At 52.3% G+C, this 25186-nt stretch overlaps 1 long non-coding RNA gene across 6 annotated transcripts; it reads left to right on the forward strand.

The window, feature by feature from the left end:
- LOC141731307 (uncharacterized) lies at nucleotides 1-25186 on the forward strand. 6 transcript variants are annotated; one of them, XR_012583343.1, is made up of 3 exons: nucleotides 1-45; nucleotides 23783-23942; nucleotides 24332-25186. It is a non-coding gene; the product is annotated as an uncharacterized LOC141731307 (long non-coding RNA). The 6 variants fall into 6 exon arrangements; XR_012583341.1 differs by lacking the exon at nucleotides 1-45 and adding an exon at nucleotides 20104-20451; XR_012583338.1 differs by lacking the exon at nucleotides 1-45 and adding an exon at nucleotides 20471-20687.

Consider the following 25186-nt stretch of genomic DNA (forward strand, 5'->3'; position numbering starts at 1 on the left):
GGGAAAGAGAGGGAAAGGGCTGGAGCCCCCGTGAAGAACAGAGAGGTTGGTTTTTTATTATTTATTATTTCTGATATAAATAATACCCGGATTCAGGGCAGGTCAGCCCCAGGGGCTCCATGAGGAACAAATCCGCGAATCCACCAGGAGGGGCTGAGCCATCACCCCAACCTCGGCTTCTCCAGATGTTCCAGATGTGGAATAGAGCAGGAAAAGAGCTGCATTTCCCGGGATCTGCATTTCCATGGGATGGGTGGGAGGGCTCCGCGCCCATCCGCGTTTTCCCAGCTGAGAATTCCAGGGAGGTGTGAAGTGGTGACGATCCAGGAGCGCTGCCAGGCTCTGGAGGAGCCCCTGGATTGGAGGGAGAGCTCGGCGTGGGCCGATCCCCTCGGGTTTGTCACCAAATTCTAGTCTGGTTCGGCTGTTTGGGTGTGGGGAGTGTTGGCACCACGAGCTGGGCACCCTTGGAGCCTTCCCTGGGAATCTGGGACGGATTTGGGGGTGAATTCGGTAGGGGAAGGATTTGGGGATGAATTCGGTGAGGGGAAGGATTTGGGGGTGAATTCGGTGAGGGAAGGAGCAGCCAGGTGGAAAAATGGAAAAGTGGAGAGGTGGAATTTGGGAGAGATGGAAATGGGGAGACACGGAAGAGTGGAGAGGTGGAAATGGAGAGAGATGGAAATGAGGAGAGGTGGAAACGGAGAGGTGGAAATGGGGAGATGGAAAAGTAGAGAGGTGGAAATGGGGAGAGATGGAAGTGTGGAGAGAGGTGGAAACAGGGAGAGGTGGAAATGGGGAGAAATGGAAATGGGGACAGATGGAAACTGGGAGAGATGGAAATGCTGTGGATCCGCCTCACCTGGGCTTCCTCTGTCACCACCCTGACATGTCCCCATTGTCACATTGTCCCCTCATCTCTGCAGGTTAGGGACTGGGGGAACATGGGCTGGTGAATGCCATAAAGGGATTTTTGGGGCATTTTCGGGGCATTTTGGGGCTCAGGGGTTTGGCAAGGAGCAGGAATGACCCTTTGGAGAACATCTGGCTCTTCCCTCTTTCCACCCATGCTGCCAGCTCAGCCTGGTGCCACCACACCTGTGACAAAGGGCAGGGACAGAGAGCAGGGAGTGCAAGGAATGGGAATGCCAGGAATGGGAATGCCAGGAATGGGAATGCCAGGAACAGGAATGCCAGGATGGGGAATGCCAGGGATGGGGAATGCCGGGAATGGGAATGCCAGGATGGGGAATATTTCCCTCTGATCTACCCGGCTGATGGATCTCCTGTCTCCCTGCAATCCCCGGCCGTCACTCAGCCTCTAATCCGCAGCCCTGGCGCATTCTCCTGCCTGACAAGGAGCTGACACGGTTTTCATCGCACTTAATCAGCTCTTTAAATTTAATGCCCCGATCGGCTCCATCTGTGGTGGCCACTCCGCCCCAGCCGGGCCCGTGGGGCTGGAGGGCAGCAGGAGGGGGGAAATCCCTCCCTGGAATTTCGGGATTTCAAGGCTGGGGCTCTTTGAAACAGCCAGAAGCTAAAAAAAAATTAAAAAAAAAAAAAAAACAAGTGTGGGGGGGAGGTGCTGGGGAGGGCACAGGAATGGGAATGGGAACAGGGATGGGCACAGGGATGGGCATAAGGAAATGGGATGGGCGCAGGGAATGGGCACAGGGAATGGGCACAGGGAATGGGATGGACACGGGGATGGGCTTAAGGAATGGGATGGGCGCAGGGAATGGGCACAGGGAATGGGCACAGGGAATGGGATGGGCACAGGGAATGGGATGGGCACAGGGATGGGCATAAGGAATGGGATGGGCACAGGGAATGGGATGGGCACAGGGAACAGGATGAGGGCAGGGATGGACACAGGGAATGGAGATGGGCAGGAATGGGATGGGCATATGGATGGGGATGGACACAGGGAATGGGGTGAGGACAGGGATAAGAATGAGCACGAAAATGGGATGAGCACAGGGAATGCAAGGAATGGGATGGGCACAGGGAATAGGATGGGCACAGGGAATGGGATGAGCAGGGATGGGCACAGGGAATGGGATGAGCAGAAGGAATGGGGATGAACACAGGCAATGGAATGGGCACAGGGAATCGAGATGGGCACAGGGATGGGTACAGGGAATGGGATGGGCAGAAGGAATAGGATGAGCACAAGAATAAGAATGAGCACAAAGAATGGGATGGACACAGGAAACAAGGATGGGCACAGGGAATGGGGTGAGGCCAGGGAATGGGATGGGTAATGAGGATGGGATGGGCACAGGGAATGGGATGAGCACAGGGAATGGGATGAGCACAGGGATGAGAATGAGCACAGGGAGTGGGATGGGCACAGGGAATGGGCACAGGGAATGGGATGAGCACAAAGAATGGGATGAGCACAGGGATGCAGACAAGGCCGGAGCAGCTTCCCAGAGCCCCGGGAGCTGCTGGGATGCAGCCAAGGGCTCCCACCATGCCCAGCCAAGGCCAATGTGTCCGTGTGGAACACTCAGGACTGGAGCTGGCAGAGTGGCACCTCCTGCTCCCCTGGCTCAGCTGGGATCCCCAGCACCCTTTCAGTGCCAAATCCTTCCTGTCCCGGGCTGGCACCTCCCTCCTGCTCTCCACTGCAGAGATCCAGGGAATTGGGGGGCAGGAGCGATTTTCTCCCTTCACCTTTCATTGTCCTCCTATGCTAATGACAACAATGGGAATTAAACCTCTGGGGAGCAGCAGAACAAAGGCCTCTACTGAGAGGAGATCAGCGTGACCGAGCTGGAATAACAAACCCTGGAGCAGCAGCAGGAAGGAGGAGCAGCAGGGATGGGGGGCACCGCGCACCCCCAGAGATTTGGGGCTCATTCTGGGTGCCTCACAGCTTTGTTACCGCTCATCCAGGGCAGAAATCTTTGGGGAGGAACCTCCGGAGCCCTGGGCCAGCTGGCCGGAGCGGGAGCGTGCCGGCACACACGGATGGGCAGCGGCCCCCTCGGGCCCCCCTGCGCCCGGCCCAGCCCTCACATGCCGCGCTCCGTGCATGGCCTGGGATGCTCCAGCCTGCCCTACATTCCTCCTAAATATAGCCCGAAATGGAGCAGCCAGGTGCTGCCGCTGCTCCCGGCTCGGCAGGGAATGGGGGGTCCGGTCTGGGATGCTGGGGTGGGGCTGGGTGATACTGAGATGGCACTGGGATGGCACTGGGATGGCACTGGGATGGTGCTGGGATGCTGGGGTGGTGTTGTGATGATGCTGGGATGGTGCTGGGTGATGATACTGGGATGGCACTGGGATGGCACTGGGATGGTGCTGGGATGGCACTGGGATGGCACTGGGATGGTGCTGGGATGCTGGGGTGGTGTTGTGATGATGCTGGGATGGTGCTGGGTGATGATACTGGGATGGCACTGGGATGCTGGTATGGTGCTGGGATGGTGCTGTGATGATGCTGGGATGCTGGGATCATACTGGGATGATGCTGGGTGATACTGGGATCATACTGGGATGGATGCTGGGATCATACTGGGATAGCACTGGGATGCTGGGGTGGTACTGTGATGATGCTGGGATGCTGGAATCATACTGGGATGATGCTGGGTGATGCTGGGATCATACTGGGATGATGCTGGGTGATACTGGGATCATACTGGGATGGCAAGGGGATGGGGCTGGGTGATGGTGGGATGCTGGAATCATACTGGGACAGTGCTGGGATGATACTGGGATGGCCCTGGGATGCTGGGGTAGGGGTGGGATGGTGCTGGGATCATACTGGGATGATGCTGGCTGGTGCTGGGTGATGCTGGGTAATGCTGAAGTGATGCTGGGATCATACTGGGATGGCGCTGGGATGATACTGGGATGCTGGAATCATACTGGGATGATGCTGGGTGATGCTGGGATGGTTCTGGGATCATATTGGGGTTATACTGGGGTGATGCTGCAATGATATTGGGATCATACTGGGTTGATACTGGGCTGATGCTGGAATGATACTGGGATTGTACTGGAGTGATACTGGGATCATACTGAGGTGATGTGGTTTGATACTGGGATTATACTGGAGTGATACTGGGGGGTGCTGGAATGATGCTAAGATCATACTGGGATGATACTGGGATCATACTGGGGTGATACTGGAATGCTGACCCCACTGCTCCCAGCCTGTCCCTTTGTCACCTCTCCCACCCTCCCGGTGACAGCAGGGTCGAGGGGCTGGTGGCACCCTGGGGACCTCACCCCAGTTTCGCACCTCCTGCACAAATCCCATCTCCCACCAACCCTTCCCCTCCCCAGCATCCCAAACCACCCAAAAATTCCGCATTTCTGGCCTGGAATCCTGAAGCGAAACCTCTACGGAAGCTGCCAGGGCAGGATCGGAGCCCCACCCTGGCACCGACACCCCCAGGGGGCACGGCAGGGGCTGGGGGTGCGTGTGGGGCACCCCGGGGGCGGCCGGGCTCGCTTGGCCGCCCATGCGGGCGATAATCGGGCGCTGGTGCGTGAGCCGAGGCGCCGCTCATGCAGAAAGTGCAGAAACGCTCGGGCTGCTCCTGCCCCTGCCCGCGGGCAGCGGCTGCGCTGGGAGCAGGCACGGGATGGGCACGGCCCGCTGGGCACCGGGGAGGTGGCACCGATGGCACGGCCAGCGTCAGCCCTTCCTCCCTGGCAGCTCTTCCTCCCTTCCAGCCCTTCATCCCTATCTGCTCTTCCTCCCTGTCTGCTCATCCTCCTGGGCAGCTCTTCATCCCTGCCGGCTTTTCCTCCTTGGCTGCTCTTCCTCCCTTCCCAGCTCTTCTTCCTCCCTGCCTGCTCTTCCTCCCTGCCGGCTCTTCATCCCTGTCACCTCTTCCTCCCTCCCAGCTTTTCCTCCCTGCCTGCTCTTCCTCCCTTCCCAGCTCTTCCTCACTGCCAACCCTTCCTCCCCGCCAGCCCTTCATCCCTGGCTGCTCTTCCTCCCTCCCAGCTCTTCCTCCTTCCCAGCCCTTCCTCCCTTCCTTCCTCTTCCTTCATGACAGCCCTTCTTCCTTGCTGGTTTTTCCTCCTCCTCCTGCACTCGCTGCCCTTTTGATCTCCGCGTTTTGTTCTCACCTCTCGCTCACCCCAAACGCTGCCAATGGAGCGGCCTCTGGGCCACCAGAGCGGCTTCTGGGCCACCGACGGGCTCTGTCCTTGTCCCTACCCAGCAGTGATTCCACTCTCTCCTTCCCTCTCTCCAAAAATCTCTTCCTTGCATCGTGTGCGACCTCCCAGGTGCTCCACAGCGCGGGACATCCCCCAGGATGCGCCCCCAGGGTCTTCCCTGCTCCTGCCCTTCTCCCCTCATTCCCCTGGCTGGGATTTTCCCTTTTCCCTCTCCTCTCATTCTCCTGCCTGGGTTTTTCCCCTTTTCCTCCTCTTCCTGCCCCTCTCCCCTCATTCCCCTGGCTGGAATTTTCCCCTTTTCCCTCTCCTCTCATTCTCCTGCCTGGGTTTTTCCTGTTTTCCCTCTCCTCCTGCCCCTCTCATTCCCCTGGCTGGATTTTTCCCCCTCCTCTCATTCCCCTGGCTGGAATTTTCCCCTTTTCCCTCTCCTCTCATTCTCCTGCCTGGGTTTTTCCTGTTTTCCCTCTCCTCCTGCCCCTCTCATTCCCCTGGCTGGGATTTTCCCCTTTTCCCTCTCCTCTCATTCCCCTGGCTGGGTTTTTCCCTTTTCCCCCTCCTCCTCCTCCTCCTCCTGCCGGGGATTTTCTCTCCCCGATCCCTCCGAGGGAGCGCAGCTGCGGAATAAAGGCAGCTCTTTGAAAAGCTCCCAAAAGCCCTGGCTCTGGCAGAAAGCTGATGTTCACCTTGAAAAAGCCATTTGCTGAAGGCCAGGGAGGCGATCCCCGCTCCGCTCAAAAGCTGCTCCGGTAATGGATGGTGTGCACACAAAAGCAGCAGCACGGGGGCGGAGGGGCCCCGAGCCCTCCCTGTCCCTGCGGCATCGAGGTGGCAGCGGTGTCCCCTCCCCAAAACCGAGGTGGCAGCGGTGTCCCCTCCCCAAAACCGGGGTGGCAGCGGTGTCCCCTCCCTGGCACCGAGGTGGCAGAGGTGTCCCCTCCCTGGCACCGAGGTGGCAGCGATGTCCCCTCCCCAGCACCGAGGTGGCAGCGGTGTCCCCTCCCTGGCACCGAGGTGGCAGCAATGTGCCCTCCCCGGCCAGGTGTCCCCATGGGTGTGTCCTGCTGCTCACTCTGCTCTAAATCGTGAAATCGTGGGTTGTGCTGGCCCTGCATTGCATCCCATAATATCCTCACACACCTTATCCCTGCCATCACATTCCCCTATCACATCCTCATCCTCCTCCTATCCCTCATCAAATCTCCTCTTTGCACTTGCCGTCAATCCCACCTCATCCCTCTCATGGCATCCCCCGATATTCCCCCATAAAATCCCATAAATCCCATAACATTCCCACACTCGTCCTCCTGTCATATTCTCCCTTTGAATCCTTCCATCCTACCCCCATCCCATAATATACCCTCTTTTTATCTCCCTTTTTTATGCCATCCCATGGATCCCATCCCATCCCATTCCATGGGTCCCATCCCATCTCATGGATCCCATCCCATCACATCCCATAATATTCCCACACTCATCCCCCCATCATATTCCCCCTTTGCATCCCCCCATACTATCCCCATTCCATAACATTTCCTCTTTTTAACTCCCTTTTTTATCCCTTCCCATCCCTTGGATCCCATCCCATCCTATCCGATCCCATCACATTCCCACACTTATTTCCCCATCGTATTCTCCCTTTGGATCCCTCCATCCTATCCCCATCCCATAACATTCCCTCTTTTGATCTCCTTTTTTATCCCATGGATCCCATCCCATCCCATCCCATGGATCCCATCCCATCCCATCCCATCCCATCCCACTCCTTTCACATCCCATCCCATCCCATCCCATCCCATCCCATCCCATCCCATCCCATCCCATCCTCCCTTTTTTATCCCCCTCATCCCATTCCCACTCATTATTCCCCCACCCCATCCCCGCCATTCCCTGAATTCTGGACATTTTCTGCACCCCAGGAATTTGCGGGCTCCACCGCAGCCCCATCACCCTGGAATCCCAAAACCTCCCCTGGAATTTTCTCGGCCCATCAAGGCTTTGTCCCAGCCCCATGAATGTCCCAAAGGATCCCCGGGAGCAATTCCCACCCTTTTTCCCAGGAATGACTCGGCACTTCGAGCCACAGAGGCCTTTTTAAAGCAGGAAATAACCCATAAATCCAAATATTTCAGAACACAATTGCCTTTTTTCCCCCCCAAACTGTCCGGCCTCATAAATATGCATTTTCCCATTTTCACTTCCTACAAATCTATTATTGTTTTTGCCGGCTGCGGGAGGCCGCGGTTGGCATCGGGAGTGCGTAATTTATCATTAAAATGTAATTTATAACGTCGAGAGAGCGGAGCATAATAAAGTCTGGATGAGGTGATGGATGGTTGGGAAGCATGTGTTTAAAGGGAGTCGTGTTTACATCCTTGTAGGTCTGCGCGGAAAAGGGAATGGGATGGCTGGGAAATAATTACCGAGGGTTTTTTTTAATTAAGAAAAACCAAACCACCGTGTTTTATTGTGGGCTCCTGCTGGTGCTCTCTTCCCTGGAGAGCACCTGGGAGAGGTGGGGGAGGGCTTGGGGATGGAATTGCGGGGGTTTGGGGGTGTGGGGGAGAAGGGAGAAGGTCCAGGGAGGGATAAGATCCAGGGAAATGTGAGGATCCAAGGGAGGATGGAGATCCAGGGAAGGGAGAGGATCCAGGGGAGGGAGAGGATGCAGGGATGGAGAAGATCCAGGGAAATGTGAGGATCCAGGAGAAGATGGGAATCCAGGGAAGGGAGAGGATCCAGGGATGGAGAAGATCCAGGGAAATGTGAGGATCCAGGAGAAGATGGGAATCCAGGGAAGGGAGAGGATCCAAGGGATGGAGAAGATCCAGGGAAATGTGAGGATCCAGGAGAAGATGGGGGTCCAGGGAAGGGAGAGGATCCAGGGGAGGGAGAGGATCCAGGGGAGGGAGAAGATCCAGGGAAATGTGAGGATCCAGGAGAAGATGGGGGTCCAGGGAAAGGAGAGGATCCAGGGATGGAGAAGATACAGAAAAGGGAGAGGGTCCAGAGAAGAGAGAGGATCCAAGGAGGGAGAGGATCTAGGGGAGGATGGGAATCCAGGGGAGGAGAAGATCCAGGGAAGGGAGAGGATCCAGGGAGGAGGATCCAAGCCAGGGATGAGGATCCAGGAGAAGATGGGGGTCCAGGGAGGATGAGGATCAGGAAGGGAGAGAATCCAAGGAGGGAGAGGGTCCAGGAAAGGGACAGGATCCTGGGATGACGATCCAAGGGAGGATGGGGATCCAGGAAAGGGAGAGGATCCAAGGGATGGAGAAGAACCAGAAATGGGAGAGGGTCCAGAGAAGAGAGAGGATGCAGGGGAGAAGATCCAGGGAAAGGTGAGGATCCAGGGAGGGATTGGGATCCAGGAGAAGATGGGGGTCCAGGGAGCATGAGGATCCAGGAAGGGAGAGAATCCAGGGAGGGATGGAAATCCAGGAAAGGGAGAGGATCCGTGGAGGGATGGGGATCCAGGGAAAGTGAGAACGCAGGGCAGAGAAGGCACCAAGGGAAGGGAGAATCCCGGGAAGGAAGAACATCCAAGGAAGGGAGAAAATCCAGAGAAGGGAGAGCATCCCAGGAAGGGAGAGTAGCCTGGAAAAGGAGAGAGCATCCAGGGGAAAGAGAACATCCAGGAAAGAGAGAACATCCAGGGGAGGGAAAGCAGACTGGCAAAGATCAGCCGCCAGGAGAAGGGAAGCATTCATGGAAGAAGGAACATCCAGGGAATGTGAAAATCCCAGGAAAAGGGAAGTGATCAGGGAAAGGTGAGGGCCAGGAAAGGTGAAATCGCAGGAAAGAGATCACCCAGAGAAGGACGAGAAATCAGGAAAATATGAGAAATCAGGGAAAATGAGCACGCGGGAAAGGCAAACTCCAGGGGCAGCACCCAGGGAAAGATGAGAAATGATGGAAGGATGAAAATCCAGGGAAAGGTGAGCCCCCAGTCCCATTTGGCAGCAGCTCGGTTTTTTTATGGAAACCAGGAAAATCATCCTTTAAAAATCTCTGGATGCTGCTCCTGCTCATTGCTCCCTCTGCTTTCTCTTCCCTAAAAATCAAACCAACCCCAGGGATGCAGCAGCAGGATGGGCGCCCAAAGAAGAAATTTGGGAATTCTGTGAGAAACATCCCCTGGAACAAGCTCAGGGTGGGATTTTTGGGCTCGGGGTCCCGGTGGGTCCCTTCCAAATGGGAATATCCACCGGGATGCTCGTGCCCATGGGCCGGGGCATCCCCTGGGCGCTGCCTTTGGCAATTCCAGAATTCCAGGCTGGCTCTCCATGGGCGGCTCGGGAATCCCGCGGGGCCCAGCTGATCCCGCCGGGATGCTGGCGGCATTCCCGAGCCCAATCCGGCCCATTGTTTTCCATCCGTCTGCCTTCAAATTGCTCCTAAATAACACAGTTTATCTTTGGCTGATTGAGCCGGAGAATTTTGCAATTACCCGCAAACAAGGACATTCAGCAGCCCATGTTATTTGCATTTTTAAGGACCGAGGATTGATTTTTTTTTTTTTTTTTTTTTCCCATCCCTCTCCACGGGATTTTTAGCTAATGATGTTTTGGGTTGGAAATGAGGATTTCGAACATTTCTAACGTGATCACCTGCCCCTCTCCCTCAGACCCCAAAACTCCCTCCAGCCCCATCCCATCAGTCCTCAGGCAGCTGGGGGAGAAAATTTAAACCTAAATTCTGCTCTTTTTTTGGGCAGAAAATTTAATCCTAAATTCTACTCTGTTTCCCCATTATTTCCATCTCTAAACTGCATTTAGGAGGGAAGAGCATCCCTGGAGCATCTCTGGAGCCAGCAGCAAACCCAGCACTGGTGGAACTGGTCCCAGTTTCCCTCTGGCGCACTCAGCCAGGGCTCAGCGGCCGCGTTTGGGCTTTTATTCATTTTTTTTAATCTTTTTTTATTCCATTTTTTCTTCCCTTTTTTGCTCCATTAGGCCGGGCCGCCTCCTCCAGGCCCCTTTTTCTGCTCCAATTCCCTTCCCCTCATTGATCACCTTGTCCAAACGAGGAAGAGGAGTTGGGGATGGTTTAATTACAGCCTGCTCTGGCTGCCGGGGGTCCCAGAGCTGGATAAATAATTAATTACAGCGCTGTTAATGCACGGAGCGCTCTGCCCTGTGAAATACCTGCGGGGAGAGGGGGAATTGGGAAAATGCCCGGAAAAGACCCAGCCCTGCCCCAATTTTCAGTTTTCAGCAGTTTCCCAAGTTCCCTGCGAGAGGAAAAGCGGATTTGTCCATTCAAACTGTTGGGAAGGATGGGAGCTTGGCAAGGTTTCACGGATGTGTGTGCTCGGCAGAAAGAAATCAGGATTTCAAATATTTCAAATTGAAATCAGGATTTCAGACATTGCGAATTGAATTCAGGATTTCAAACATTTCCAATTGAAATCAGGATTTCAGACATTTCCAGTTGAAATCAGGATTTCAAATATTGTGAATTGAACTCAGCATTTCAAACACTGTGAATTGAAATCAGGATTTCAGACATTTCACGTTGAAATCAGGATTTCAAATATTTCAAATTGAATTGAGGATTTCAAACATTGGTAATTGAAATCAGGATTTCGAATATTTCAAATTGATTTCAGGATTTCAAACGTTTCCAACTGAAATCAGGATTTCAAACATTGCAAATTGAAATCAGGATTTCAAACATTGTGAATTGAAATCAGGATTTCAAATATTTCAAATTGATTTCAGGATTTCAAATGTTTCCAATTGAAATCAGGATTTCAAACACTTCCAATTAAAATCAGGATTTCAAACATTGTGAATTAAAATCAGGATTTCAAACACTTCGAATTGAAATCAGGATTTCAGACATTGTGAATTGAATTCAGGATTTCAAACATTGTGAATTGAAATCAGGATTTCAAATATTTCAAATTGATTTCAGGATTTCAAACGTTTCCAATTGAAATCAGGATTTCAAACATTTCCAATTAAATCAGGATTTCAAACATTGCTAATTGAAATTAGGATTTCAAACATTTCACGTTGAAATCAGGATTTCAAACATTGCAAATTGAATTCAGGATTTCAGACATTTTCAGTTGAAATCAGGATTTCAAACACTTCCAATTAAAATCAGGATTTCAAACATTGTGAATTAAAATCAGGATTTCAAACACTTCAAATTGAAATCAGGATTTCAGACATTGTGAAGTGAATTCAGGATTTCAAACATTTCCAGTTGAAATCAGGATTTCAAAAATTGCAAATTGAATTCAGGATTTCAAACACTTCGAATTGAAATCAGGATTTCAAACATTTCACGTTGAAATCAGGATTTCAAACCTTTCAAATTGAATTCAGGATTTCAAATATTTCAAATTGAACTCAGGGATTTTACCCTGTTTTTATCATGGGTTTAACCTATAAAACCCTTTTTATCATGGGTTTTACCCTATAAAACCCCTTTTATTGGGGTTTTTATCAGGGGTATAACCCTATTTTTATCAGGGGTTTTACCCCATAAAACTGCTTTTATTGGGGGTTTTATCAGGGATTTTACCCTATTTTTATCAGGGTTTTACCTTATAAAACCCCTTTTATTGGGGTTTTTACCCTATTTTTATCAGGGGTTTTACCCTATAAAACCCCTTTTATCCTTGGTTTTACCTTATGAAACCCCTTTTATTGGGGTTTTATTAGGGGTATAACCCTAATAAATTATCTATTTATTGGGGTTTTATTAGGGGTATAACCCTATTTTTATCAGGGATTTTACCCTGTTTTTATCATGTGTTTAACCTATAAAACCCTTTTTATCAGGGGTTTTACCCTATTTTTATCAGGGTTTTTTTACCCTATAAAACTCCTTTTATCAGGGTTTTTAGCAAGGGTTTTACCCTATTTTTATCATGGGTTTTACCCTATAAAATCCCTTTTATCCTGGGTTTTACCCTATAAAACCCCTTTTATTGGGGTTTTGTTAGGGGTATAACCCTAATAAATTATTTATTTATTGGGGTTTTATTAGGGGTATAACCCTATTTTTATCAGGAATTTTACCCTATTTTTATCAGGGGTTTTACCCTATAAAACCCCTTTTATCAGGTTTAACCCCCCCATCCCAAATAGCCCCAAAACCTCTCAAAAAAAACCCCCAAACCCTACAAAAAAAAACCCCAAAATCCCACCCAAAAAAACCCCAAATGTCTCCCCACAAGAAAAGCCCAAAAAACCTCCAAAATGCCCCCCAAAAAAACCTAAAACTCCTCAAACTCCCCAAATAGCCGCAAAACGTCCCAAAAAACCCCTAACGCCCTCATTAAAAAAATCCAAAATGCCCCCCAAAAAATATCAAAAATGCCCCAAAAAAGCCCAAGAAAACCCCAAACCCCTCTCAAAAAAAAAAAACCGCCAAAAAACCCTCAAAAAAAAAATTAAAAACCAAAAAAAAACTCCAAAATGCCCCAAAACCCCCACAAAAAACCCCAAAACCCCTTCCCCAACCTCCCTCCTCCTTTCATCTTCCCCTCAGCTGAACTTTCCTTCCCTCTAATCAAGGCCCTGCCATTAATGAGGCACCAAATTAGCGCTGATTAAAGGAACCTTTCCCTGCAGCTTGGGGGGGTCGGGGGTGAGGAGATTTTAAATCTATTTAAAATAAAAATAAAAGAGGTTTTGGGGTGGTTTTTAAAGTTTAAAATACACAAATCTCACGTTTTCCCCACATGAATTTGGGGGTTGGATCCGCCCTCAAATCCCACATTTCCCCCATCAAATTTGAATTTTGGATCTACTCCCAAAATTCCATTTTCCCCACCAGGCTTGGGGTTTTGGAGCCACGAAAACATGGATCCAGCCCCAAATCCCACATTTATCAACCCAAATTTGGATTTTGGATCCAGCCCCACATCCCACACTTTTCCCCCCAAATTTGGGGTTTGGATCCACCCCAAATCCCACATTGACCCCATCAAATTTAATTTTTAGATCCAACAAATCCAACCCCAAATCCCACATTTTCCCACCCAAATTTGGATTTTGGATCCAGCCCCAAATTCCATATTTTCCCCTCCAAATCTGGGGTTTGGATCCATCCCCAAATCCCACATTTCCTCCCCAGATTTGGGGTTTGGATCCACCAATCCAGAGATCCAACCCCAAATCCCAAATTTTCCCCATCAAATTTGGAGTTTTGGGTTTTGGACCCACCACAACATAGATCCAACCCCAAATCCCACATTTTCCCACCCAAATTTGGGGTTTGGATTCACACCCAAATTCCATATTTTCCCACCCAAATTTGGGGTATGGATCCACCCCCAAATCCCACATTTATCAACCCAAATTTGGGTTTTGGATCCAGCCGCAAATCCCACATTTCCCCACCCAAATTTGGTGTTTAGATCCAGCCCCAAATCCCACATTTCCCTCGCCCAATTTTGGTTTTCAACCCACCAAATCCAGCCCCAAATCCCACATTTCCCCCACCAAATTTGGGTTCTGGATCCAGCCCCAAATCCCATATTTTCCCACCCAAATTTGTGGTTTTGAATCCACCCCAAACCCCAAATTTCCCCACACAGGGACAGAAAAGGGGCAGATGGAGATTCCCCATCCCCTCCTCTCCCGGGGTTTCCCTGGGGGGAGGATTTGGGATAATCCAGCCCGGAGGGAACTGTCTGGGGCAGAATTAATGGGGTTTTTATCCCCATTAAGCACCAGGGCTGGCAGGAATTAATTCATTTCCAGCCGTGGGAGATGAAAATTCCCCCATTTTTCAGGGAAATCCGCTCCGCTTGAAGAGGCCGGAGAAAAATCGCTCTGGCCTTGATTGAGAACGAGCTTGGCTTTGTTAAAACTGAGTCTGATTTATCTCTCCCTTCCTGCCAAACGTGCCTGGTGGGAATCCCGGGGTTTTGGGATTGGGGAATTTTGGGATCAGGCTCTGGGGACCCCAAGATTTTGGGGTCGGGTTCTGGAGATTTTGGGATCAGGGTCTGGGGATCCCGAGATTTTGGGATCAGGGTCTGGGGATCCCGAGATTTTGGGATTGGGCTCTGGGGATCCCGAGATTTTGGGATTGGGCTCTGGGGTTCCTGGGGTTTTGGGATCAGGCTCTGGAGATTTTGGGATCAGACTCTGGGGATTTGGGGATCAGACTCTGGGGATTTGGGGATCAGGCTCTGGGGATGCCAAGATTTTGGGGTTGGGTTCTGGAGATTTTGGGATCAGGGTCTGGGGATCCCGAGATTTTGGGATTGGGCTCTGGGGATGCTGAAATTTTGGGATTGGGCTCTGGGGATCCTGGGGTTTTGGGATCAGGCTCTGGAGACTTTGGGATCAGACTCTGGGGATTTGGGCATCAGGCTCTGGAGCTCCCAGAGTTTTGGGATCAGGCTCTGGAGATGCTGGGATTTTGGAATCAGGCTTTGGGGATCCCAGAGTTTTGGGATCAGGTTCTGGAGATCCCAAGATTTTGGGATGGGGCTCTGGGGATTTTTGGGATTGGGCTCTGTGGATGCTGAAATTTTGGGATCAGGCTCTGGAGATCCTGGGATTTTGGAATCAGGCTCTGGGGATCCCAAGATTTTGGGGTTGGGCTCTGGAGATGCTGGAATTTTGAGATCAGGCTCTGGGGATGCTGGGATCAGGCTCTGGAGATATCAGGATTTTGGGATGGGGCTCTGGAGATCCTGGGGTTTTGGGATGAAGCTCTGGGGATTTTGGGATCAGGCTCCAGAGATTTTGGGATCAGGCTCTAGGGACCCCAAGATTTTGGGGTCGGGTTCTGGAGATTTTGGGATCAGGGTCCGGGGATCCCGAGATTTTGGGATTGGGCTCTGGGGATGCTCAAATTTTGGGATTGGGCTCTGGGGATCCTGGGGTTTTGGGATCAGGCTCTGGAGACTTTGGGATCAGACTCTGGGGATTTGGGGATCAGGCTCTGGAGCTCCCAGAGTTTTGGGATCAGGCTCTGGAGATGCTGGGATTTTGGAATCAGGCTTTGGGAATCCCAGAGTTTTGGGATCAGGTTCTGGAGATCCCAAGATTTTGGAATTGGACTCTGGAGATGCTGGAATTTTGAGATCAGGCTCTGGGGATCCTGAGGTTTTGGGATCAGGCTCCGGAGATTCTGGGATCAGATTTTGGGGATTTTGGAATCAAGCTCTGGAGATCCTGGGATTTTGGAATAAGGCTCTGGGGATGCTGAAATTTTGGGATTGGGCTCTGGAGATTTTGGGATCAGGCTCTGGAAATTTTGGGATCAGTCTCCAGGTATCCTGGGATTTTGGGATCAGGCTCTGGGGATCCCAAGATTTTGGGATCGAGCTCTGGGGATTTTGGGATCAGAATTTGGGGATCCCAGGGTTTTGGGATCAGGCTCTGGAGATCCTGGGATTTTGGGATCAGGCTCTGGGGATCACAGGGTTTTGGGGCCAGGCTCTGGAGATGTTGGGATCCGGCCCTGGGGATCCCAAGATTTTGGGATCGGGCTCTGGAGATCCTGGGGTTTTGGGATCACGCTTTGGAGACATCAGGATTTTGGGATCAGGCTCTGGAGATTTTGGGTTCAGGCTCTGGGGATCCCAAGATTTTGAGATTGGGCTCTGGAGATTTTGGGATAAAGCTCTGGAGATCCCGGGACTCTGGGATCATGCTCTGGAGACATCAGGATTTTGGAATCAGGCTCTGGAGATTTTAGCATCAGACTCCAGCAATCCTGGGATTTTGGGATCATGCTCTGGAGACATCAGGATTTTAGGATCAGGCTCTGGAGATTTTAGCATCAGGCTCCAGAAATCCCAGAATTTTGGGATCAGACTCTGGGGACGCCGAGATTTCGGCAGGGTTGGCACGGAACGAGCTTTATATCCCTTCCCACCCCAAACCATTCCATAAATTCCCTCCTAATTTCTCCGCTCATTTTTCCTGCCCATCAATTCCTCCCTCCTCCATCCCCTGCCCTCCTCAAGCTCCCCTCTCCTGCCGCAGATACCATTTTTAACTTTTTATTATTCTATATTTATATATTATATATCCATTATTAACTTTTCCCGCGCATCCAGGAGTTTGTTTTCCTCGCTCCTGATGGATTTTTAATTGGCCCGAGCCCGCCAGGGTGGCGGGGCCGTTCCGCAGGAATCCGATGCAAATGGGATTTTCTCCTTCCCGGGCTCCCTCGGCCGCTGCCAAATATTTTAAATAAATAAACAGGATTGCGTCAATGGAGAGCAGCGGGAGCCTCGCAGGTGCGCTCCAGCTCCAATTCCAGCCCTGAACACGGCGGGATGAGCCCGAGCTCCGTCCTGGAAAAGCCGGGAATGAGCTGGGAAAGAGCGGATTAATAAAACCCAGCGTTAATGGCCCGCAGTGCAGGCGCTAATTAATGGATGCTGGTCCCATCTCCCACATCCATTCTGGATTTTAACCATTCCTGGGCTGTGCCCGGCCTCTCACGGAGATCCTAAATCTCGGGGCTGGAAGATTTACCTTCTGCTCACCTTCTGCACTACAAACCCCCGTGCCAGGATCCCCCAAAAACATCAGTGCCAGGACCCCTCAAATCTCCAAGCCAGGATTCCCCAAAGATCCCCCAAATCCCCAAGCCAAAATCCCCCAAATCCCAATGCCCAGATCCCAAACCCCAGTGCCAGGACTCCCCCAAATTCGCGTACCAGCATCCCAAATCCCTGTGCCAGGATCCCCCAAATCCCCATTCCAAGATCCCCCAAACCCAGTGCCAAGATCCCAAAAATCCCCGTGCCAGAACCCCCCAAATTCCCATGCTCGGATCCCAAATCCCCATGCCGAGACCTCCCAAATCCCAGTGCCCGGATCCCCCAAATCCCAGTGCCAGGATCCCCCAAATCCCAGTGCCAAGATCCCAAAAATCTCAGTGCCAGGACCACCCAAATCCCCGAGCCAGAACCCCCCAAATTCCCATGCTCAGATCCCAAATCCCCATGCCGAGACCTCCCAAATCCCAGTGCCCGGATCCCCCAAATCCCAGTACCCGGATCCCAAACCCCAGAACTCCCCCCAAATTCTCGTACCAGCATCCCAAATCTCCAAGCCAGCATCCCACAAACTCTCTTTCCAGGATTCCCCAAATCCCAGTGCCAAGACCCCCAAAATCTCAGTGCCAGGACCACCCAAATCTCCATTCCAGGACCCACCAAATCCCCAAGACAAGATCCCAAATCCCAGCACCAGGACCCCCGAAATCCCAATGCCTGGATCCCCCAAATCCCTGCTCCAGCACCCCAAAAATCTCAGTGCCAGGATCCCCTGTGCCCAAATCCCAAACCCCATTGCCAGGACCCCCAAATTCTCATACCAACACTCCAAACCCCCGTTCCAGGACTCCAAACCTAATTGCCAAGACCCCCCAAATCCCCATTCCAGGATCCCCCAAATCCCCATTCCAGGATCCCCCAAACCCCATTGCCAGGGCCCCCCAAATCCCCATTCCAGAATCCCCCAAATCCCCATTCCATGACCCCAAAAACCTCAGTGCCAAGATCCCCCAAAATCTCAGTGCCAGGACCCCCCAAATCCCCATTCCAGGATCCCCCAAATCCCATTCCAGGACCCCAAAACCTCAGTGCCCGGACCCCCCAAACCCCCTTGCCAGCATGCCCCAAATCCCAGCGCCAAGACCTCCCAAATTCTCACATCAGCACCCCAAAGCCCCATCCCAGGATCCCCCAAACTCTCATTCCAGGATCCCCCAAATCCCCAAGCCAGGATCCCCCAAATCCTAGTGCCAGGACCCCCTAAAACTCTGTTCCTTAGATATCCCAAACCCCAATGACAGGACCCCCAAATTCTCATATTAGCATCCCAAATCCTCAAGCTAGGACCCCCCAAATTCCCAAGCCAAGATCCCCCAAACCCCGTGCCAGGATCCCCCATATCCCAGTGCCAAGACCCCAAAAATCTCAGTGCCAGGACCGCCCAAATCCCCGTGCCAGAACCCCCCAAATTCCCATGCTCGGATCCCAAATCCCCATGCCGAGACCTCCCAAATTCCCAAGCCAAGATCCCCCAAATCCCTGTGCCAGGATCCCCCAAACCACTGTGTTAGGATCCCCCAAAATCCCGTACCAGCACCCCAAACTGCTGTGCCAAGACCCTGCAAATGCCCAAGCCAAGATCTCCCAAATCCCTGTGCCAGGACCCCTCAAATCCCCATTCCAGAGCCCCAAATCCCCATTCCAGGACCCCCCAAATCCCCATTCCAGGACCCCCCAAATCCCCATTCCAGGCACGTCCTCCCCTCAGGGGTGCCCAGGGCCGGATGATTGACAGCTGTCACTCAAAGCCATCCCTGGCTGCATCCTCCGGGCAGTTGAATATTCATGAGATGTTTTCCCCGCTGCTGCCGGACCCTCCTGTGGCCTCTCACCATTAACCATTCACAGAACGCCAGGAAAATGCAAATTCCAGAGGATTTGGCCCAGGAATTGGCACCTCAGGCCTGGCATCGGCTGCCCCAATCCTCCCGGGCCGTGCCAGGTGAAGAAATGCAGGAAAAGGCAGGAAAAAATGGATTTGTGCCTTCATCTTCCCGGATTTTGGGGTGCTGGGGACAGTGGGACACCCAGGGGTGACACCTTGGGCAGTCACAATCATCAGCACCCACCTGAATTTCCCTGGAATATCCCAGAATTTCTCTGGAATTTCCATAGAATTTCCCTGAAATATCCCAGAATTTCACTAGAATTTCCCTAGATTTTCCCTGGAATATCCCTAGATTTTCCCTGGAATATCTCTAGAATTTCCCTGGAATATCCCTGAATGTCTCTAGAATTTCCCTGATTTTCCCTGGAATATCCCTGAATTTCCCTGAAATATCCCAGAAATATCTCCGAATTTCCCTGGAATTTCCCAACCTGAGTCTCCAGGGCTTCACCCCAAGTCCAGACCCAAATCTGAACCCTCCCCAGGGCTTCATCCCCAATCCAGCACCCCATCCTGATTTCCCCAAAATTCCATCCCTAATCCAGCCCTTCATCCTGATCCCCTCAAGGTTTCTTCCCTAACCCAGCACCCCATTCTGATTCCCACAAAGTTTCATCCTTAATCCTGCACCCCATCCTTACCCCTCCAAAGTTTCCTCCTTAATCCAACACCCCGTCCTTAATTCCCCAAATTTCATCGCTAATCCAGCACCCCGTTTTGATCCCCCAAAGTTTCATCCTTAATCCAACACCCCATCCTTAATTCCCCAAAATTTCATCCCTAATCCAGCACCCCGTTTTGATCCCCCAAAGTTTCATCCCTCATTCAGCACCCCATCCTTAATTCCCCAAAATTTCATCCCTAATCCAGCACCCCGTTTTGATCCCCCAAAGTTTCATCCCTAATCCAGCACCCCATCCTGATCCCCAAGGGCTCCATCCTTAATCCTGCACCCCATCCTGATCCCCCCAAGATTTCATCCCTAATCCTGCACCCCATCTTTACCCCTCCAAAGTTTCATCCTTAATCCAACACCCCGTCCTTAATTCCCCAAATTTCATCCCTAATCCAGCACCCCGTTTTGATCCCCCAAAGTTTCATCCCTAATCCAGCACCCCGTTTTGATCCCCCAAAGTTTCATCCCTAATCCTGCACCCCATCCTCATTTCCCCAGGATTTCACCCGTAATCCAGGGTCCCCTCCCGATCCCCCAGGGCTCCATCCCTAATCCAGCATCCCATCCTGATCCCACATAATTTCCTCCCTAATCCAGGGTCCCCTCCCGATCCCCCAGGCCTCCATCCCTATGGAATTAACCCTTCCCACGCCACGATGTCCCAAAGGAATCCGATAAATCCCCGCTGAATTCCTGCTCAATCCCTGCCGGCCCCGGGCCCCCCATCCCGCGGGGCACAGAGGGGTTGGGAGCAGAGGATGATGATGATGATGATGAGGATGATGATGAGGAGGAGGAGGCATCCCTCTCTTTCCCACGCTCCTCCCTCCCCAGCCCACCTTCCCTGGCACGTTTGATCCCGCAGAAGCCTCGGAGCGTTCCCTCCTCCCACTCCCTCCCGGCTCCTCTCTCTCAGTTTAAACACACGGACGCATGAAAAATAAATGTTGCCGAGGAAAGACAGCGGCAGAGGGCTGGGAAGCAATTAGCATCCAAAGAGGCGTAATTAGTGCTCAGAATGCGAGCGGCAGAGAAGAAATAAAGCAGCGTTCGGATGCAATCAGGGTCGTGCCTGAATTACAAACCGTTAACTGAATCGCTAATTAAGCGCGGGGTGTGAATCACGGCTTATTAAGGGCTCGGCGCGGGCTCTGCCAGCCGGGACCGCGCTGGGACAGACGGACAACGGTGGGACAATGAGGGGACAATGGTGGGACAATGGTGGGACAAGGGACCGGGTTGGGACAGACGGACAACGGTGGGACAATGAGGGGACAAGGGACTGGGCTGGGACAGACGGACAACGGTGGGACAATGAGGGGACAATGAGGGGAAAAGGGACCGCGCTGGGACAGACGGACAACGGTGGGACAATGGTGGGACAAGGGACCGGGCTGGGACAGACGGACAACGGTGGAGCAATGGTGGGACAATGGTGGGACAAGGGACTGGGCTGGGACAGACGGACAATGGTGGGACGATATTGGGACAATGATGGGTCAGAGGGACAACGATGGGACAACGATGGGACAAGAGATAATGATAATGGGACAATGATGGGATAAGGAGCAATGGTGGGACAAGGGACCGGGCTGGGACAGACGGACAACGGTGGGACAATGAGGGGACAATGAGGGGAAAAGGGACCGTGATGGGACAGAGGGACAGTGAGGGGACAATGGTGGGATAATGGACGGTGATGGGACAGAGGGACAAGGATGGGACGATATTGGGACAATGCTGGGTCAGAGGGACAACGATGGGACAATGATGGGACAAGAGATAATGATAATGGGACAATGATGGGATAAGGAGCAATGGTGGGACAAGGGACCGGGCTGGGACAGACGGACAACGGTGGGACAATGAGGGGAAAAGGGACCGTGATGGGACAGAGGGACAGTGAGGGGACAATGGTGGGATAATGGACGGTGATGGGACAGAGGGACAAGGATGGGACAGTTACTGGGATCGTGGTGGGATGGAGGGGACAACGATGGGACAATGAGGGGACCAGGGACAATGGTGGGACAATGAGGGGACAAGGGACCATGCTGGGACACAGGGACAATGATGGGACATTACTAAGACCATGGTGGGACAATGATGGGACAAGAGGTAATGATGGGACGATGATGGGACAAGGGACCATGATGGGACAGAGGGACAATGGTGGGACGATATTGGGACAATGATGGGTCAGAGGGACAACGATGGGACAAGAGATAATGATAATGGGACAATGATGGGACAAGGAACAATGGTGGGACAAGGGACCGGGCTGGGACAGAAGGACAGTGATGGGACAATGGTGGGACAATGATGGGATGATATTGGGACAATAATGGGACAAGGGACCCTGATGGGATGGAGGGACAATGATGGGACAATGGTGGGGCAATATTGGGACAATGATGGGACAATGATGGGACAAGGGACCATGATGGGATGGAGGGACAATGGTGGGACAATGGTGGGACAATGATGGGACAAGGGACCCTGATGGGATGGAGGGACAATAATTGGATAAGAGATAAAGATGGGACAATATTGAGACAGTGATGGCACAAGGTACCATGATGGGAGAAGGGACAATGGTGGGACAATATTGAGACAATGATGGGACAAAGGACCAGGGTGGGATAAGGTGACCCTGGAGGGACAATGATAGGACAAAAGGCCGAGGTGGGACAAAGGAATGTCGCCCCCATCCCACATCCCTGCGTCTGCAAACCCTGGCAGCTGCACCCCTCATTCCCATTCCCTGCACCTCCAAATCCCCAAATCCCGGTGTCCCTGCACCCTGACCCCCGTGTCCCCAATTCCCATCCCAGCTCCCGCAGCCCCTCTCAGAGCAGGGAGCACCCAGACTGCAATCCAGGCATGGGAACAGGAAGATGATTAATTAATTAATTAATTAATTAATCCTGATTTATCCAACCCAGCCAAAGGCCTGACGAGCTTTGCCCTGGTGGAGCAGCCGCCCTTGGCCTCCTCCTCCTTTTCCTCCCCAACCTTTTCCTTTTTTTCTCCCCGGGATCGTTTTCATCTTCCCCTTTCCCGTTTTCCCCGGAGTTCCAGCACCACCTCCGAGCTCCCCAAAACCCCTCCAGCTTTTCCCTGCCGAGCTCCCAGGGATCCAGCAGGACCCTGTGGGCTCCCCAAAGCCTGGGATCCCCCGCATTTCCCGGGAATGGGGAGCAGCTCCCGGAGCGGGGATGAAAGGGAAGAGCAGAGCCGGGAAAGGTCCTGCGAGCACGGGCGGCGATCAAAGGGAGCTCATCCATTTTAATGAGCATTCCAGAGGGTTCCGAGGGAGAGGAAGGGGCTTGCCGGAGATCAAAGCCCTGCCTGAGGAGCTGGGGGGGCTCGGGGAGGGAGAGGAAGGCAGAGAGGGTTGGGAGTAAAAGGATGGAGAGGCCGGAGATGCGGATTTGAGGGATCTGCTGGAGCTTCCCCAGAGCAGCCAAGGAATGTCCCTGTCACCAAATTCGGTGCTTTTCCCATCCTGGCACTCCCAAATCTGGGAATAGAGGGCTCGGGATGGGCAGGGACACGGGCTGATGTCCCCACTTGTCACAATGGTGGGATGATCCCAGGAAGGATCTGGGATCCCTCCTGCATCCCCGCCCTCCTCATCCCATTGGCACCTCCCAAAATCCCCATCCCTCATTCCAGAGGGATTTTCCCGTGCCTTCTATCCCTGCCTGGGCTGGTGGCACTTGGTGATGTCCCCAAAGTGTCACCTCCTGTCCCTTGGGCTGTGCCCTTTGCCCAGCAGACATTTCCCGTGACTGTGCAAATAATACCAATTAATTAAAAGGGGAAATCAAACCTAGCCTCGTTTATAATTAGATCATCCACAGGCTTAATTAATTAAGGACAAGCTAAAGTCCGTCAGTGCATCCCACAAATTCCCAAGATCCAGAATCAAATCCCAGCTCCTGTGGGACACCAAAGCCAGGGGCAGGGCCTTGGGGACATCCCCAGGCTGGGATTTCTCCAGCAGCAGGAAAAATCCATTGGGAACAGGAGGGAATGTGCAGCCAGGGGGAGAATCCGGGCTCAGATGAAGACGTGCAGCTCCAGAGCTGTTATCCATCCCCAGCTCCTCGTGGACGCTTTGGAGATGAATTCCCTTCCTCTTTCAAGAAATCTCTTCTTCTTTTTATGAAGGATTTATCAAGTTTAGTTTGAAACCACCGAGGAAGATTCCCTGTTTGGATAAGCCTCTGGCTTGTGCTGGATTTGTGTCCCGAGCTGGGAGCTGGAGGATGCTCAGGAACATCCTAATGAGGAGCAGCAAACAGAGAAATGATCCCACTGCTTTTCCAGGGCTGGGAACTCCAGGATTCTTGGACAATTCCCTTTTCCTGACCCAGAAATGGGACAACAGATGCCTGGCAGGGAATCCCAGAGCTCTGCTGCCCCTTGGGATGCAGGAAAACCCCAGGGAATGCTGGAGTGATGAAAATTCCTTGACCTTTTGTAACTTTGGGATTTTATTTTTTTTTCCCAGAGGATGGATCCCAGCACTGCTATAGGGCAGAGACCTGGAGCTGCAGCATCTCCACAGCCAAGGATTGCCATGGAATAAAGCAATTCCCAAATTTAGGCCTTTTATTGGGAATGGCTGAATCCAGCAGGGAAGGATAAGGAATAAACACGCCCAGAGAAAGGTGGGAAGTGCTGGAGAGGGGCTGGGAAGGGTGGAAAAGGGGGTGCTCCACATGGGGATCTGGTGTGTGCTTGTATGGGATATCCATGGGGAATCTCTGGGAATTCCAGGGCTTCATGGTTTGGGCTGGAAAGGATCCTAAATGGGTTGGAAAGGATCCTAAACCCCATCTCCTTCCATGGGCAGGGACACCTCCCACCATCCCAGGCTGCTCCAAGCTGGCCTTGGACATTCCCAGGGATGGGGCAGCCGCAGCTTTTCCAGGAATTCCTCCCCAATATCCCACCCCAATCTCCCCTTTCCCGGTTTGGAGCCATTCCCTGTGTCCTGTCCCTCCATCCCTTGTCCCCGGTGCCTCTCCAGCTCTCCCTGGATCCTTCTCCTTTCCAGGGGAACATTCCTGGAGCATCCCCACGGCCTCCTGGATTCACTCCATCAATCCCACATCGCTCCAGGGAGGATCCAGCAGGATCCTGGAATTCCAGGGCTGTGCCCATCACCCCTGGCAGTGCCTGTGCCTCCTCCTCGTGCTGGATTTTCCTCATTCCGCTCGGATCCCGCCTCAGCGGCCGCCTGTGGATCCTCTGGAAGAATTAATCCCAACTGAGGCACGGCGCGCTTGTAACGGCGGGCCGCTAATTAGGGCCCTGTAATTGGATCCAGCGCTGCCTGTAAATCCAATTACCTGGGATTAGAGCTGTGCCGCGGCTCCGGATCCTTCCCACTCCTTAAACTTTATCCCAGGAAAGCTGGGAAGGTCTCCAGCTCCTTATCACAGCCCCAAAATCCTTCTCCCCATTCCTTTTCTCCTGTTGGGATGAGGGAAAATGGGAAAGTTTCCAGCTCATTATTACAGCCCCAAATCCTTCTCCCCATTGCCTTTTTCCTGCCAGGTTGGGAAGGGTCAGCAGCTCCTTATCACAGCCCCAAAATCCTTCTCCCCATTCCTTTTCTCCTGTTGGGATGAGGGAAAATGGGAAAGTTTCCAGCTCATTATCACAGCCCCAAAATTCCCCAAAATCCTTCTCCCCATTCCCTTTCTCCTGCCAGGTTGGGAAGGGTCTCCAGCCCCTTATCACAACCCCAAATTTTCCCCCAAAATCCTTCTCCCAATCCCAGGGAGGCTGCCAGAGCTGCACAGATCCATAAAGATTAAATAATATATATTAAAATAAATATATATTTAACTACACGGAACAATCATTGCCTTTTATTATCTGCAGATAAAACCTGGAATCGTTTCCC

This window comes from Zonotrichia albicollis, chromosome 20 (assembly GCF_047830755.1).
Source record: "Zonotrichia albicollis isolate bZonAlb1 chromosome 20, bZonAlb1.hap1, whole genome shotgun sequence".
Classification (NCBI taxonomy): domain Eukaryota; kingdom Metazoa; phylum Chordata; class Aves; order Passeriformes; family Passerellidae; genus Zonotrichia; species Zonotrichia albicollis.